Below are 18,757 nucleotides of genomic sequence, written 5' to 3'. Positions count from 1 at the left end.
AGTGTAGTTCTAGTATTTTATCATTGAATGCTTCTCTATTGTTGTTTGAGAACAAGCATGGAAATTTTATTGCTGAAATGTCTACAATTTTCACTTCTGCGAGATTTTTATTCATGCATTCTGAGGCTATGTTGTTACATGCATATACATTTACATTTACAATATCTTCCTGGTGTATCAACCTTGAGTAATGCTTCTGAAAGTCTATTTTGTCTGATATCTATAGAGCCATTTCTACTCGCTCATAGCTACTCTTTGCATAGTGATACTTACTATTACTTAATGTATACTTGCTTGAATCTTTGATTCCAAAATATGCCTCTTACAGAGAGCTTGTACTTAATGCTTCATCCAATCTCACAGAATCGCCTTTTCACTGGAGAGTAAGTTATTATATTTGAATGTAACAGCTATTGATGCTATCGGATTTAAATGCTATTATTGCCATTTAATTTGAATGTGTCATATCATTTTTGTTTCTTTTTCTCACAATGCTATAAACCATGTCAATATATTAATACATTGTATTTCAGTATAAAATAATCAATATACCTGTATGTTTTGCTGTATGAATTACATCTGCTTAATAAAGCACAGAAGATAAATCTAAATGTTCACCGGCTGACTTCTAGATATGGAACAATGGGTATCTGTATACAATTCATTGCTGTTTAGCCATAAAAATAACGTGGCCTGCCCAGAGCAAAGACACTGATGGGACTGTAGGCCATGGTTTATGTGAAATAAGGCTCACACAAAAAGACCAACACCACATAATCCTACAAAGCCACTTTACTGAAAGTCATAGTTAATGGTGTTTGCCAGAGGCTGGGGATAATGGAGGAAGAGACAGTGGCAAAAGGTTATGTAATCGGTACAAAGTTCTAATGTTGTGCTTAAGAATACAAGATATGCAAATATATATAATATGGTGTTATATATAAATGCATTTATTATATATGTGTATATGTCTGTCTACATATGTAACACATATATAATACATATTATATTTATATGTGTGTGTGTGTATATATATATATATATATATATATATATATGTTACAGAAAGAAAGGAAGACACACAGAAAGAGAGAGCTTCTATCTGTTAGTTCCTATTCCAGGTGGCCATGAAGACCAAAGCTAAGGCTGGCGAAGGCAGGAGCTAGAAGCTTTCCCATTCTCCCACCTAGGTGGCAGGAGCCAAGCACACAGAACATCTGCTGCTGCTTTTCCCAGGCCATTCACAGTGAGTTGCATCAGAAGTGGAGCACCCTGGACTTGAACCAGTTCCCATGTAGGTTGCTGATGTCAGAGTGATTTGAACCCACTGAGTGCCAGCTCCTGGGGATCTGGTCATGGTCTGGTGAGGTGACTACAGGCAAGGCAAACATTTCTGAATGAAAACCGAAAGGATCTGAAGAGTTTCATCATAAGAAACGGCAAATGTTTGAAGAGATGAATGTGGCTTTCAAAGACATGAATCAAAAACAGGAAGAGGGATGCCAGGGTCCGTACATTTTCCTCAAAGTCATCGTTTCTGGTGCTCTTGAATTCTTCCTGTGGGTTTGAGTTGCGGTCTGAAGTTACTACCTACACCTTGAAGGATTTCCTATCCTATTCCTGGTAAAGTAATATTTGTGCATCTGGCTCATGTTAGTTATTAAGGTGGATAACCATTTTTAACATAAGCTGCGTGCTTGTCTCTATTTCTGTAGTTTATAGCCCACAAGTTTTGATGTACTATCTTTTCACCAGAGGTTTTTTTTTCCTAGTTTTCTTTATTATTTCATCCCTGCCTCTTAGGTTGCTTAGAAATGTGTTTATCGGGCCTGGCACAGCAGCCTAGTGGTTCAATCCCTCTCCTTGCATGAGCCTCGATCCCATTTGGGTGCCAGTTCTAATACTGGCAGCCCTGCCTCCCATGCAGCTCCCTACTTGGGGCCTGGGAAAGCAGTAGAGGATGGCCCAAAGCCTTGGAACCCTGCACCCATCTGGGAGATCTGGAAGCTGCTCCTGGCTCCTGGCTTCAGATTGGCTCAGCTCCAGCCCATTGCGGCCACTTGGAGAGTGAATAACTGGATGGAAGGTCTTCCTCTCTGTTTCTCCCCCTCTCTGTATATCTGATTTTCCAATTAAAAATAAGTAAATAAATCTCTTTTTAAAAAATGTGTTAATCTCCAGACATTTTGAGTTGCATATGTGATCTGATTTTTATAAATGTAAATATGTACATATCTTTTCGTCAGTAAGGCAGACAACGACAGAATTCCCATCTGTGGATTCAGCCCTCAAATGCCCTCAAATGCCCACACTGAGCAAGTCTTCCCAAAGCTGCTAAGGCAAAGGTCTGAAAGCTGGAGTCTAAACCAGGTCTCCCCTGTGAGTGGCACAGGATCTGCGTTATCAGGAAACTGGAGTCAAGAACTAAACCTGGATGTGGAACTCAGGCGCCGGTGTCTGGGATGCAGACTGCCTAATTAGTGCCGGGAACAACAGGTTCCAGCTTGCAGCGCTGCCATTGCATACTGGAACACCAGTTTGAGTTTCATTTCGTCCATGTCCAAACCAGGTCCCTACTAACACGTCTGAGAAGGCAGAGTTATGACTCAAGTATTCACATCTCTGCCACCCACCTAGCTGACCTCGTGTCTTTGCCTGGTCCATTCCAGGCAGCTGAGGCCATTTGGCAGGTAAACCAGGGGTGGGAACTCTCTGTCTTTTACTATCTCTCTCACTCTGTCAATCAACCAGTAAATGTATATACCTAAGTTAGAGCATTTTTCGAAACAGAATTATTCAGGGCATTTATTTCGGCATAGAAAAACACAATCCCAGTATCTCATATAGGCGCCAAGCTATCTCTTCACTGTTCCACTTCGCCATCAGCTCCATGGTAATGGCCCAAGGAAAGCAGTGGCAGATGGTGCAAGCGCCTGGCCCCCTGCTGCCCACTTAGGAGTCCTGAAGGAGGCACCTGGCTCCTGGATTTGGCCTGTCCCAACCCTGGCTGTGGTCTAGAGAGTAAAAGATCTCTTTCTTTCAAAGGAGTGAATGAGTGCCATGGTTTCCGCGATCAAGGAGGTGGGCAGAGTTTGCATCAATCTCCAGCTGAACCTGGGACTGGCACTTCTTTCCCTAAGAAGGACCTGAGCGGCAGCCGCTCTCCTTCCTCGTCAGGAGAGCATCAGAGCCTCCTGCACGCGCCTCTTAGCGCCTTAAGTCCACGCGGCTCCTGCTTTCTCTGCCTCTCCATGACAAGGAGGAAAGGCCAGAAAATGGACTTGCCTTCCCCCAATAAAGGACTCTTTCCAACAGTTGACCAAGGCCTGCCTGCCTGTGTTGAACCTGACGGAGTGAATGAAATGAATGAATGAACGAATATAATTTTTTTAAACTAGGAGTTATTTCACATCCTATGATGTGATACACTTGGTGTGTATATCAGAGCCTATGGTGCAGTTGTTAAAGTGCTATATGCAGCATAGTACAAAGGCTCCGTGCCTAAATCTTCACCTTGCAAGGACTAAGATCTCATACCGGCACCAACCAGTGTGTCCCGGCTGCTCCCCTTCCCACCCAGCCACCTGCTTGTGGCCTAGGGAAGCAGTAGAATATGTCCAAGAACTTGGCACCCTGCACTCGCACGAGAGACCTGGTCTCGGATGGTCTCACCTCCAGCCGCTGTCGATACTTGGAGAGTGAACCAGCAGGCAGATCTTTCTCTCCTTCTCTGTAAATGTGCCTTTCCAATAAAAATAAATAAATCTTTAAAAAAAGTGCTCTGTGAAACACTAGATGCATCTAGGAGCTTAATAATGGTCAGGGTTTCTGTGTTCTCTTGATTTTTACTTACTCTGTCAATTCATGAGAAACGGTAGTTGTAAGAAATGTCCTACTCTGCTAGTAAAATTAAGCATACCCCTCTTCGATAAGAGTTTTGCTTTTCTGGGATGATACTCTGCTGGCCCTGTCTTCAGACCAGAGAGGGTGTACCTAAGAAGCTGTTGAACTTGACTGGACAATAAGATGCTGGACTCTATGTTTGGTATATGCTTGCAATGGGGGAATCTCAAGTGAACTTGAACTGTGGTTATGCAACAAGGTGGAGGAATCCACCATGGCAGGAGGGTTTGGGGAGGGGTGGGGAGAATCCCAGTACCTATGAAACTGTGTCACATAATACAATGTAATTAATGAATTAAAAATAATAAATAATTTTTTAAAAAGTTTTACTTTTTTGTAATCTGATGCTATAACATTTAGCACACACACACTGGCTGTCCTTGTGTCTCAATCATGAACTTTACCTGTTTGTTATTGCAAGTTTCTGTTTTTCGGTGATGATATTTATTTCTATCTTTGGTTGTACACTTTCTCTTTGGTTTTATCTGTTACTAAACACCCACTGCTACATTTTAATGCTTCTTATTTTGATAACACTGTGTTTTACCCCTTGTTTGTTTTTGATATGCCATCCCTGTGCTTTTTTCTTTAAAGGAGCACAGATGATTTTTTTCAACTTTTGCAGTTTTTTCTGGATTCTCATCTGAAAGTCGAGGATCTCAAGCTAATCCAATCATTGTACGGCCACCCACTGATCCTTCACGTCATTTCTTTTCTCTTTACATCATCTGGAATTTTTCTTTTTCCAAATATTCTACCTTTTTTTGTTTAAGAATCTTAAAATACTTTTTTCAGCAACTGCACAGAAATTTGTTTACTTCTTGATGCATTATTTTAGCAGCTGCTCATGGCATTTCAGTACACATTCCTAGCATTTTGCTTCACTTTTTACAATCAATACTGTATTGCTTTGTGTAAGCATTTATCATCAAGTAACTTCTTTTGTAAGCTTCATTAAGCTTTTTAGCTCTCATATACCGCGTATTTACGTATGTAAAAATTATTATCAAGTGATACTTTTCTTTCAGAATCACAATTTTTGTTTAGAAGATTACAATAATCTTTAATATTTGCCCTATATTTTAGTTGCTTTTTATTTTTTTCTGAACATTAAAGTTTCAGCTTATAATTTTTTCTCCAGCTTGGAGATTGTTTTTTAGAATTCTGTCTTAGTTTTATAAATTATTTGATTATTACATTATTCATCCTCAGTTTCAACGAATATTTTTCCTTGAAATAAGATCGTAATGATGGTTCTTTGTCTCAATATCTCAATGTATGGAAAGAAAAGCTCACTGCTATGAGTCATCTTTCCTATACCTGGAATGTCACTTTTCTCCAGCTTGTCTTCAATTTTCAGCCAATTATGATAAACATAGGCATGCTTTTTTCAAGTTTTCATAGATTGCAATTAGCTGAAATTTCTTTTAAAGGACTCCTGAGGTTGTGTTGCTGGCAGATGCTACAACCTTAGAGAAAGAAACCCTGCTGGGAGGTCCTGGGGCCACTGGGGTATGCCCTCCTACAATAGGTCTTTGGGGAGTTGGTACAACAGCCTGAATTTGAGTCCTCTCACTTCTTGTCTTTGCACTAGTTGGAGCTGTGCCTTTTTGCTCATATACGCAATAAGGTTCCTTGACCCACTGTCCTCATGAGGGGCTAAACCAGTAAGATTGCCCAATTGTGGACTGAAGGTCCTCTCGCTGCAAGATAAATGAAACATTTCACTTTATACTTCAATTGCTTCAGGCATTTCATTATAGTAACACAAAGCCTGCTTAAAAACAAAAACACAAAAACAAAAACATAGTTGTTTTAAGTTGCAGCATATTTAGCAGTGTCCTTCACTAAAATAGAAAGAAAACAGAAGTGAATTGAGGAAGATGAGATTTTCAGGGTGAATGCAATCAGTACTGGTGTGCTGGCAGGGGTGGGGTTGCTCTATGGGCCACCACCATGACAATGTCGATGTAGACATGGCTGATAGAATCACTAGCACAACATGGCTATGCCACACTTAGGATAATTGGAATATAAGTATAACTTTAATACAAGACTATGAGACTATCTGGGAAACCACACGTAGGCCATGATCATGTTTTATTCTCCCTGTGCCTTGCCTAGCAATGACTTTAATAAACTACGGTAAGTACTAACATTTCACTTCCCACCAGCACCATTAGTCATTCTTTAGAGTTTAAAATATTGCAAACAGAATCCAGAGACTAGTGATTGTAGCTATTTTTGTTTCACCATGGTTCCTTACTTTTTTCTCAACTTTGAGACTTAGAATTTTATGGATGACCTGATGTAGAAGTATTACATAGTTCTGTTTCATGTATGAACATGAACATGATTTATTCATCTATTACCTTTCTGAAAAACTAATAAAGGGATCTAGTTGATAAACCTGCATTGGAATATCACAGAAAGCTAAGTAAACAGGAAACATTTTCAATAAGGACTAAGGTTTACTGACTTTTGAAGTGCCAGTTCATTTGCATCTATTTTAGCTCTCAAACTTCCTATCACCTCTTGAAATGGATTAGTTTAGATCTACAGTAGAAGTCAGACTGAGATTGAGAAAATGGAAACACTTGCCCAAGAGCTTATTTATTATAATCAGCAAGATCCAGACTCAGCTTCATGCTGGAGGAACTTCAAATGGGATCAAGTTAATGTCTCAGTAAAGGATTTGGGAATTCTCAAGCCATGTGTGTACTGAAACCACACTACCATGTAGGACATTACAGCACCATGGCTAAAGGCAAAGGCGATGGAAACCGCTGACCAGGCTCAGTCTGCAGTGCAGTATTCCAGTTAATTAGCATCTCTGTGACACACTCGCATCATTTGTAGAATAGTAAAATAGCTACACGTTTTGATATTAACTGGTAAATGTTGCGAAGAACATGAACTTCAGTAGTGAAACCCTGATCAACACAGTGCCTGCCTTTTGGTAAATGTTCTCAGATGATTTAGGCTAGCATTACTGTCAGGCTTAGAAGGAGAACTCTTATAAACCATCTACAATTAACACCTTTCTAAGTAAGATGCGGACAATGTATTACAGTCGGCATCTTTCATTTTCATGTTCTTGATGCTTGTCACCGATAAGAAAAAGACAAATTCCAGCTTATTAGCCATTTCTGACTTTGCAGGAGTGTATCAGATGAGGTGCTGTTATACCTTTGCTGATACTCCATCTTACTTGACTCTATGACCAGTGCAGACAACCGAAATTTGCATGTTGCTTAAAAAAAAAGGGTATCAGTTACAGAAAGGAATCTTTTCAGTTTTCATGAGAATTAAATTTCAATAACTATGACTGGTCATGTCTCCACAGCTTGCGTTCGTCACATTGGGGGGGGGTGTTTTTCTTTACGAAGCAGGTATCTGTATCTTTGCAATGTTGCTACTCACCTGACTCGGATTGTTCAGACATTTTCACATTGTTGTTGACTCTGTAGAGTTGCATGCTATGGGTATCTAAGAACCAATAACCACAGCAGATTCCCCACTTGATGAGGTTGGTTTACAAAATTCTTCTTTCACGTGCCAACTATTGGATAAAAATAAAACTACATGTTCCCACATTTATCTGGCGTGACATGGGTGTAAAGAAGGTGAAGATACCGAATTAAGCAATGGTAAGTTAAAGTTGTGCGCAATTAACCCAATTAAATTCTTTTGCTAATATACATTCTAATGAAATCCATAATATAGATTTAATGTCTTGTGGCTTTCAAGGGTAGGTTCCTGAGGTAGAAGAAGAGGCATAGGCTTGTGCACAGAGAATTTGTTGAGAAGTAATCACAGCGTTGACTCCTGAGCAGGAAAACAAGAAGAAAGACTTCAGGGAGATAGTCGCCACTGAGAAGACATGGCGCTCATCCCGCCAGTGCAGCAGAGCTCTAACACTAAACAAAGGAAACTAAAATGAGAAAAAATTACATCGATTATAGCAAATATTTATTAAATATATAATTTTCAACAAAAATGCGCGACTCTTATATTGACAACTGTGAAGAATTAGCAAGAGAAATGGAAAATGCAGAAATACATGGGGATACAGCTTGCAGGTTTTCACCTAAATTGTTCTAAATATTCATTGCAATCCCTATAAAGTCTTCTTTGAAAAAAATCACCAAACTGATTTTAAGGTGTATTTGGAAAGGCAAAGCAATTTTGAAGGTAAATTGCAGGATGACTGAGACAAGTTGATTTCATGGCTTACTATAAAGCTGCAAAGGAAGTAAATTCATGACTAATATTTTACCAAGATGCCAAATCAGGCAAAGTCTAGTCTGGACATTGCATGACATCTTCATCACACACACGCACACACACACACACGCACCCACACATGCACACACGCACACACACACACACACCATGATGGATCATAGAATAAGAAGCACTTTCACCACATTTGGACTCAGTCTCTTAGCCATGTTTTTGATAGCACTAAGCTGGGATGGACAACTTAGCTTGTACGTTGGGACACATGTTAACGAGCCAGATCTTGTGGTTTCAGTTCCAGAAGTTGGGTCCCGATTCTAGCTTTCTGAAAGAACCATTGGCAGCTCCCTGGCTCCCTGTCTTCCTTTAGTACTTCAAACTACATGTGAAAACTTAGATTGAGTTCTCAGCTCAACCTTTGACCCTGCCGAGCCGCAGAGCAAGCCCTTTCCCTCTTTTCCACCCAAAATAAACTAGAAAATTAGGCAAAGCTCCAATTGGCTCCTGAAAAGTGAACAGATAGTTCCTATACTGGCAATGCTGTATTTTCATTGCATATATCTGATGGAGCTTTTTCTTTTTAATTTAAATGCACTTACACAATAGATTGTTATAAACCCAAAATTACAAAAAAAAAAAATGAAAACCCACAAATAATGCACTAAAGCATGTGTAAAGTTCTTGAATAGAGACCATACATAGAAAGCGATGCAATAACACCCACCATCACTAGTCACAAATGTCAATTAATTCCTCAGTGACGGCACTAAACATTGTCAAGTTTGTGGAACAAACTGTAAGTTTCAAATTGTGCTGAAGAAATTATAATGTAACCATACCTTTCGGTTAGTTTTTATACATATTTCCAAGATCCAGAAAATGTATTGCTATACATTAACACCCACAAAGAAGAGGATTTTCATGGCAGTTATTTATGACAGCCAAAAAATCAAAACAGTCCAAAAGTCCATTAACTGGATAATGCTTAAACTACAGGTAGTATAAACATCAAGGAAGCTATTACCTGACAGTAGGAAGAAATGGTCTACTGTTACTTGAAACAGCATAGATGAGTCTCAATAAACTAATGTTAAAGAAAACACAGTTTTTCAATTATGTGAATTTCAAAGGAAGGCAAAAATTTATCTACAATTACAAAAAAATGAAAAGCTCATTTTTGGGGGGTCCAAGTAGAACTTACTGGAAAGGGGCAGAAGAGAATCTGTGAACTGATAGAAACATTCTAAGTTTTGTTTTGAGTGGTGATGCCACGATGTATACATGCATCAATACTCAGCAGACCTAGTCCAGAAACTATGTGCACTCTGTTCTCTGTGGTTTATCTCTAAATCACATCTCAAACAAAAGCATCTTAATACTTAAGGGCATCCCTGAGGCCATCCACATCACCATCAAATGGGATCAGACATGTGACAGGTATATCATAGAATGTAGTGGATGCCATGAATTGGCTCCCACTTCCTTATCTACACACTGGATGGGAACTCTCATTTCTTAAACCTGAACAGTTCCAAGTTGATTTCATCTTCTAGAAATCCCTATCCTAAAACACACCCCAATCCCTGCCTTGTATTCATTCATTGGTCAAGATGCAAGGTGTGAAAAAAACAAAACCCTGTCTCAGCACACGCATACACACACACACACACACACACACGCACACACACACACGCATACACACACACACACACACACACACACACACAACTTTGGGGCCATTCCATTTGTGATGATCCTTATGGTATTTTCTGAAGCCATTATTTCGTATTGTGATGGTATCATGGTTCCATTCTATTCTGTCTTAACTCATCATTCCTTCAGTTCTTGATCTCAAAAACAGTCTCAGATTAACTTTCTTCATGTACATATCATCTGTCTATTTGCTTCCCAGGGAAGTCAGCCTGCAACAACCAGTGTCAAGGTTTTTCCCGGGGACTCTAACACTGCATTTTGAAGCTGAATCACATTCATTTTGTGGCACTGTTGATACCATCCCTATTGATCAATCTCAAGCCCCAGTAGTGATCTTCAATGACATATCTGCTAAAGGGAATGTGCCAGTGGAAACAAACTGTCAGGAGTTAAAGTAGTAAGAGGAAAGTTGTAATTATAAGAACAATTGGAATTGGATGGCTTTAGCTGGAGGCAATAAGTGCTTTGGAGACAATGAGGTGCTGAGGGTCATTAGCGAACAATTTAAGGGCAAGCATGAAAGTCAGAGATTTCTTGATCACTTAAAAAGAAATCCTCATTGGTAGTTGTGGAGCAAAGTCACTGAGAATTGAGCCTAAGACTTAATCCTTTGAGCAGTGGAATTTTAAAGAATGCTGACAATTGATCTTTTGTAAATGATCTGGACCCTGGAAGAACTCTTTGTGGAAGGCCATCACTGTTATAGAAATGGAGGAAGACCAGAAGAATTAGAATTGGGATGTTTGCCACAATATTGAATATATAGATACACTGAACACTATAGGCAACTTAAAGTGGTTTACTCTTGTTAAAAGTGGGTTCTCAGGGGCTGATGCTGTGGTTACATAGGTAACGCCATGGTCTACAGTGCTGAAGTCCCATATGGTCACCAGTTTGTGTGTCCCAATTGCTCCAGTTCTGACCAAATTCCCTGCTAATGAACTGGGAAAGTAGAAGAAGATGGACCAATTACCTTGGCACTGCCTTCCATGTGGTGATCTGGATGAAGTTCCTGGCTCCTGGTTTCAGTGTGACACAGCCCTGGCTAATATGACTAGATGGAGGGTGGACCATGAGAATGCATAGCTTTCTCTCTGACATTCCTTCTCTCTGTAAAGCTCTTTCAAATAAATAAACATTTATTGAAAGTTGCTTTAATAACCAAGTCCATAGAGTAAGCATTTAATTCAGAAGTTGAGGCACTGCTTGGAATACATGTGTCTCCAATCAGAGTTCCTGGGTTTGTGTCTAAGCTTCAAATACTATTCCAGTTTTTTCGGATGTGCGCATTGTAGGGCACCAGGGTTGCTCATCTATTTGTGTCTGAAACTCACATGAGAGACCTGGATGGGACTTTGAACTCCGGGTTTCATGCAGGCCCAGTGTTGGCTGACAAGCATTTGAGGGGTGAATCAACTGATGGAAGTGCTCTGCCTCTGCCTCTCTGCCTTTCAAATAAAATGAAAACTAAAATAGTATTTAAAAATAAGTAGGTACATCTCTCTTCTTTCATGAAGACTATGCAAACTTTTCTCTTATAAGATGGTTATGAGTTTCTGTTAGGGTCTACTGCCTAGTTCATTCCTAGCTACTAGTTCAATCACTAGGGATTAATCACTCTGTATGCTATCCAAACAACTGCTGGGCTTGACAAAGGACAAGAACAATTTGTTATACTATACATTCAAGATGTATTAGAAGCCAGGAGACTATTTATGGAGCTAAACAGTGTTTGTGTCTACAGAGTTTACTAAAGTGGGAGCACTCCGGGGCATGTAGCACATAATACTGTCACAAAGCCCCTGGATGATGATTTTAACACATTGCTAGGATGTCTTATAAGCTTGCGGAAATCAATGACCTACAGTAGGTTAAGTTAAAATGACAGAACCGCCATTAGAGATTATGTAAAAAAGTATCAGAAGGCTCAGAAAACAAGCTTGTTGGAGTTGGTGTTCTATGTGGGACCAGAGGTCACCGTCAAATGCTAAGCAACAGACTAAAGCTAGGAACAGCAGCATCATGGAGAGGCTCAGTAGCATCTGTGTGAGGTGGACCAGCACTGGCTGTAGGAGGCTCTAGTGGAGAAATAAGCTAAAAAAATCAGGATGTCAGAAAACTAGACCCAAGGGAATACCATTTAACTACAAAAGCTAGCTCTGATAATAATGAATAGCAAGTATGAAAGGGCCTCAAGAGACACATGACCTAAAGTGGATGTGAATAGGGATGATGGAAACCAAAGTCAACAGGAGAAGGATTAGAGAAGGTAAGAAGAATCCATCTCCGTCTACATGATCAGAATGCACAAAATGATGTGGTCACGATGTGCATGGAAATCACTCATTGTCCAGTTCCTGCACTGAGTCAGTTTACATTTCAGAATTAACAGAGGGCAAGATGAGCTCTCCAAGAAGGAAGCATATATTAATACCACAGCAAGTACCTCGACCTTATAAAAACTAAGAGACTTCTTTGTGTAATAGAAACAATGAAATAGCGTAAACACTTTGGGTAGTAGTATCTGAGTATATCTTGGGATCCAAAGCCCTTTGTTGGACTTTGTTCGTGAGGGATGGAGAATAATTGAAGTTCTGTGTTATGTGATAAAATGACTGTGGGCCTTGTTAAGTTCCTGAAGAAGAAATGAGTTTGACAGCAGGTCCAGGTTGTGGTAAAGCATCCCTACTACTTAAATCCAGACATTTGGCAGGCAACACGGCATTGCACACAGCAGTCACTAGAAAATCTGTCAAGAGCGTATTGGAGGAGAAGGAATCTCCCCTGTCTCAGAAAGGATCATTGGTACTGGACTTTAGGTAATGGCAGATGTTTACTTGGTACAGAAAGAGAAGACTAAATTTAGTAACCATTAGATGTTTTTGCAATTATTGTCCCTGGTTTTGACAATAAATGTCAAAACGTCATCATAGTCATAGCAAGAGAAGCTCTTGGTGTCCAGGCATCAACCAGGCCAGAAACCAGAATCATGGCCACTCCACATGGAGGCAGGCTGACCAGACAAGAAATCATCCTAAGATAGAGAAAATCTCAAGGAGACAGCAGGAAAGGGTAATGCGGATTTGGGGGCATGGTAATGGACGCTTTAAAGCTGTTAACTTCCTGTCCATTTTCTCAGAAAAGAAAGCTCACTGCTGTTCCGACAAAGCTGATCTCCAATGTGACCTGGAGCAACAAGACCTTACAGTTACAGAAAAGTGGACTGATGAAATGTGTCACACTCCACAGAAGGGAGCTCTCAAAATTCCCCAGACATGGCACGTCCTATTGATTGCACCCTGCAATTGAGTCCTTCTCTTCCTAGTGAGTTTCTAAGAGCTCATGTGCCTTTTGGAGAAATCCACGTGAAAAATCTAATCTATGCCAAATAATTGAACAAACAAAAAGTCTAGTTCCTTACATTGTGATGAGACGATCTGTAGTCCATTATGGTCTGGTTAAGGCTAGGTTATAAATTCAATGAAATTTGCTTTCTTCTTTTATGAAATCCTGATTTTATGCTGATCCTGAAAGCCCCCCTTCTAGCTGAAGTACCCAGAAGGTCTGAATTCTCTAGTCCTCCTCAATCATAAAATTCTACCTTTGGAAAACAAAACCTCCTTCCTCTGGGACCTCTTTATCCAGGCAGTCCTCTGGCATGGTACTCCTCTGTGCAGGCTACAGCTCTCTAGCTCCCTCAGCTACTGCATTTGATGCTGAGCTATGCAGGACTTTCAGCCTCTCCTGGTCTTTAACATCAGCCTTCCCACGTGACAGCACAGCACCATCAACTTCTAGGAAACAAGGCCCTCAAGGGTTTAACTCTCAGTGCCAGATGGTAAAAGCACTTCTCTCCACACCCTTGAGACAGACTCCTGCTTTTCCTTGGCAGTGTCCAGGGTCCGGATGTGGATTATCAGCAGTGCTGGCGGGCCACACTTTGGCACCTCCTGCATGGTTGGCCAGCACTTCCTGCCAGGGTGCATGAGCCTTATCTTCCTTTCAGCGATAGGGACCTGCGCCAAAAAGGCAGCAGAAAAATCCTCTTTGACATCCTGTTATTATTATTAACAGCAATTGTACATACAGCCAAATGTCTACTCTTTCCCATAACAAATGACGCTTGTGCTGTTGAAAAACATGTGAAAATTGTCAACAAATAATTTGAGATGACATATATGCTATATGTTGCATGCTAATATATAATAATATGTGCATTGAAAGTGAAGTATTTCTCATAACTTAAGGAGTGCATGCAAACTGCCTTTCAAGACCCAGCAGCACTGTGTTTTGGATGAAGCTATTGCCTGAAATGGGATTGCTCCCATTTGGGTACCTATTCATGTCAGCCGCTCCACTCCCAATCAGCTCCCTGCTAATGGCCTGGACAAAGTAACAGAAGGTGGTCCAAGTGCCTGGACCCCCACGATTCACATAGAAGATCTAGAAGAAGCTCGTGGCTTTGTCCTGTCCCAGCACTGGCCATTAGAGCCACCTGGGGAGTGAACCAGCAGATGAAACATTCTCTCTCTCTCTCTCTCTCTCTCTCTCTCTCTCTCTTCTTCTTCTCTCTTCCTCCATTGTTTTACTCTTTTTCACACACACACACACACACACACACACGTATAGACTCACAACTAGAACACTTATTTTATAAACATCACAATGTGTTTCCAAACTGAGAGTCATAATAAGCTACTGTCAGATATTTTGCACAAATAAGGTATTACCAATGGGGAACCACTATTTAATGATCGAAAGACTAAAGTATATAGTAAAACAGAACAAGTGACTATTTTCATGGTATCTTCTCCAATCTTGAGCTTGGGATTTCTAGATTCATCTTGCTAGAGTTTAAACAAACTGTGATGGGATGATTGCTATTCTCTCTATCTATTGGACCTCACAGTAAAATTATATTTTCACATGGCTTGTTAACTTGCACATTTATATCACTGTTCACAGTTATTTTCTTTAATCATTAGTTAACTAGCACATGATAGAAAGCCTAAAAATAGACAATTTTATTATATGCTCTAACCATTCAGGTAATAGAGACAGCCATTCAAGTCAAATGGAAGCTGGGTTGACAGGCCGTAGCTGATCTGAGAGATAGCAACTCCAGAAATGCTCAACTTTCAAACCACTATTCTGGAGATAGAGCATTCCCTTTCAAAGAGGCAATTCTGATATTTTGACTTTGCATTTATATTAGAAATTGAATTTGTAGCTTGGTGAAGGACTATACTATTATGGTAATATGAGGGAAAACAGTGGAGGGGGCAGAGATTGGAGGAGAGGAAAAGGAAATCCCAGTGCCTATGGAGCACTATCAGGAAAAATAAATAATAATAATAAGAAGGAATTAGCACAGACCTCATTTCTACTTTTAAAGGGGAGAAGTACTTGGAGCAAAACTACCTCAGGGATTTCCATCAATTCTTTTTTACCATGTCTGATGCATGAGAGGCAAGGCAGAAGGAGAGTTTAAAAATTATCAAGACAATTGAAGAATACGTGACGATGATATAAATTCAGATAGAAACAGTTAATATTTGGAAAACCAGATGGATTTTATGTACACTAAGGAGGAGAGACCTGTATTTTTGCTAATTTTTTTTTTTGCTGTGGAAACTGACGAAGAAGAGGATTGGGTGCTATGAGAGTCTGACTTAGACCAGAGGCTGGATAGCGGTGTCACCACTGTGACAAGGAAGGAGGAACAAAAGATAGTTTGGGGTGGAAACATGACTGTAAGGTGTTGTGTACATCAAGGAAACAGGTCACTGAAGAGTATTTCATGCAAACCCTAGAGAGAAGGCTGGAAAGATTTGGACCCAGACCTTGGAAAGTACCACCACAAGGTCCCTCGGTGTTGCTGGCCATTCTCCTAACAGCTCTCACTTTCCTATAAGTTTGTAGGTGGTGACTTGAAAATTAAATCCTTTCAACATGACATAGATATTCCAGTATAGTTTTTCAAGTATACGAATATGACAACATTGAAGCAAACTTTTAAAAGGTCTGTTTCTTCTGCCATTTTCATGAAATCCATGAAACAGATCGCTTCTAAAAGCATCTCTAAAAACAAACTCTACCACTTCTCAACATTTTCAGCTATTGTTCAAAATGATTCAATTTTTGGATCAGCAAGAAAACAGGAGCTTGGAGAAAAGTTATGCTAAGACAAGAGTGTAGAGCTTAGTGATATTTTTTGTTTTTGCAGTATTCTCAAGTATAGACTTACGCAATACTACTCAATACAAAACCTTATATTCATTTTCTGTAGTTTGGAGCACTGCCTCATTTCTGCAATCAGTTGAGTAGAGGGTGGTTTAAAACACTAAAAGGTCACATTTTTCTCATACTGATAAACCAATGAAAACTCCACCGATAGAGATTATAACAGGGTGAAGAACATGACAATGAGATCAGAACAGAAGAAATAGCATGCTAATGACATTCAATATTCTCCTGTGTCAAGCCATCAGCATTTTTATTGCCACTATTTCTCAGAGTACACTATTAGAATTTATTGAGTCGATCTGTCTCCATCACCTGTGATATAATATATTTTATTCAATAAGAAATGGAATAATATTTATCTTTCAACTCCAATGACTGTCTTTCAGAGCAGTAACTGTTCTGAAACACGCAACACTGTAAGATGAGGAGAGGTTGTACATCTTAAAATCTAATCTGAGTGTTGTCATTTTAGCATCTCTATCTTTGCTACTATTTAAAGTGCTAACTTCAATCCCAGAAATCAGTCAGATCTCACAGTAGGTGATATTATCAGAGTAGGTTGTTTCACATTTATTTTCGAATTTTAGGGTTAGGCAATGAGGGAAAGAGAACACTCCCTAGTTCACCTTCTAAATCTTACAGTGACTGAAGCTGAGTCAAAGCTAAAGCAGACGCCAGGAATTATAAGGAACTTTCTCATATGGGTGGCGGGACCCAATTACTGAGCCAGCAACTGCTGCCTCTCAGGATCCGTGTTAACAGGAAGTTCGAATCAGGAGCCAGGCAATACAGTGTGTGTTCACCATCACCACCAGGACAAGTTCTCACCCCAAACTGCCTTTTAAAATCTTTGCTTGACGAGGTTTATTCACACAGAGTTGGCAGAGGATGGCTTCGGATTCTGATGTCGACTATCGGAACTGGTTTCGTTTATTTGTACAAACTGCTGAGAATCAGAGCCAGGTTTACAACTGAGCCCACTGACTCATCTTAGGAAACACCGAGAGGGCATGCGAGTGCTTCAAATACTTCAAATAAAAGTTGGGTAGAAGGAAATCCACACTTTGTACTCTGTGGTTGTCTGCCTGAATCTGACACAATCAGAACTGCATGCGTGTCTTTGAGCCTTCACGTCATCAACGCACTTGCTATTCCCTGCCGGTCGTATGAAAGCAGAGCAGCCTGCAGAAGCCTGCTTGCGTCTACGAAGCGAGGATGCGCCTTCGAGCAACCCTTGTATTGATGTTAAGATCTCCACTCCTGCACAGCTCAGGTGCTTACTTTTACTTCAGTTCATTTCTAGAAAAGAAACCATTTATTCAAAAAGAAACCCGTTTATTTTCACATGGGTTTTAATAAACATGTGCTTCATGTCTTACGCTTTCTGGCTTTCTCTTTAGCAATGGCACATCAGTGCGTGGCACAGCTATTGGACCTGACATGAATGTGTTGGTATTTGGTGGCTTCACCTGAGAAACCGAGGGATCTGGAATGTTTGCTGCTGAAAAACTGTTGAGCTCACTCTACAGGAAGCCCCTTGACCAGCCAGAGTGCCTGAAAGTACAGAGAAGGGACTTCCTGACTGAAAGCTTATTACATGATTTTCTCAACTGACGCCAACCTGTAAGAACAGGGGCAGGCAACAGCATAAATACAAAGGCACCTTCTTTCCCACCTGCACATGTCATCCCAACACGTGTCCCATCAGCTCTGCGAGTGCCCACGCAGCCTTCATCACAGCCCCTGGACTTTTCTTTCATGTCCACCACAATTGTAGAAATTTATAAAATCAACTTTCTGTGTCCCAAACCACACATGCACATGTATTTTTACATGTTTTGTCATGCTCTAAAAAGTGGAAAAAACCTGGATACTAGAATTGTATAATTTTAACACCAATCTGTTCCATAAGGTAGTAGCTATTTGACCTTAAACTATGTCTCGTCGAGCTTTGCCTTATTCATACTTGGCTTGGGAGGCTGTGACAAACATGAATTAATACATGTAAACAGAGGCTCCTGAGCCAGACTCACAGTAAGCGCACTTGCTCCCCTCAGCAAGGAAATGAAATAGCTAATTTCTTTTGGAGAAAAAATTACCCTCTAAAAAATGGTGCTTGTTGGTTCATTTATTTACTTATTACTGCACAGGAAAGGGGAGATGGGAAGCAGGAAGTGTGGTTAGGAGAGATCATGCATTAACCCCACTGGGAATTGTTCTAAGTGTGTGTTTTGTGTATCCTACTTATATCTTCTTAGAGTCCCCTTTTAAAAGCACGTCCTTTCTTTACTTTGGCACCACAAAAGACAGTAACAATAGGATTAAAAGGAGTGTATCTGGTTTAAGATTTGTCTTGAAGCTTTACCGAAGCCAAAAGGAGGTGTTATATTCCCAGCTTAGCAGGAGAGTTCTTGGCATAGGACAGCTCTGCCTCAAATCCTTGGCCATTCTCCATAGAGACGAAGTTGCTTTGTTATGTGTGCCTTGGGTTACTGATCTTGGGTGAATGAGGCACTCGAATGGGGTGTGACTTTGGAGCAAGTGAGTGGCGGTGGCTGTATGACAGAGAGATGTGTAGGTTTGGATCAGATTCCAGTTGTGCTTGGGCTTCAGAGTCAGACAGCCTTGTTGACAAATGTTTGCTCTCCCAATC

Source organism: Ochotona princeps, chromosome 6 (genome assembly GCF_030435755.1).
Source record: "Ochotona princeps isolate mOchPri1 chromosome 6, mOchPri1.hap1, whole genome shotgun sequence".
NCBI classification, from domain to species: Eukaryota; Metazoa; Chordata; class Mammalia; order Lagomorpha; family Ochotonidae; genus Ochotona; species Ochotona princeps.
Note: the sequence above shows the minus strand (reverse complement) of the source record.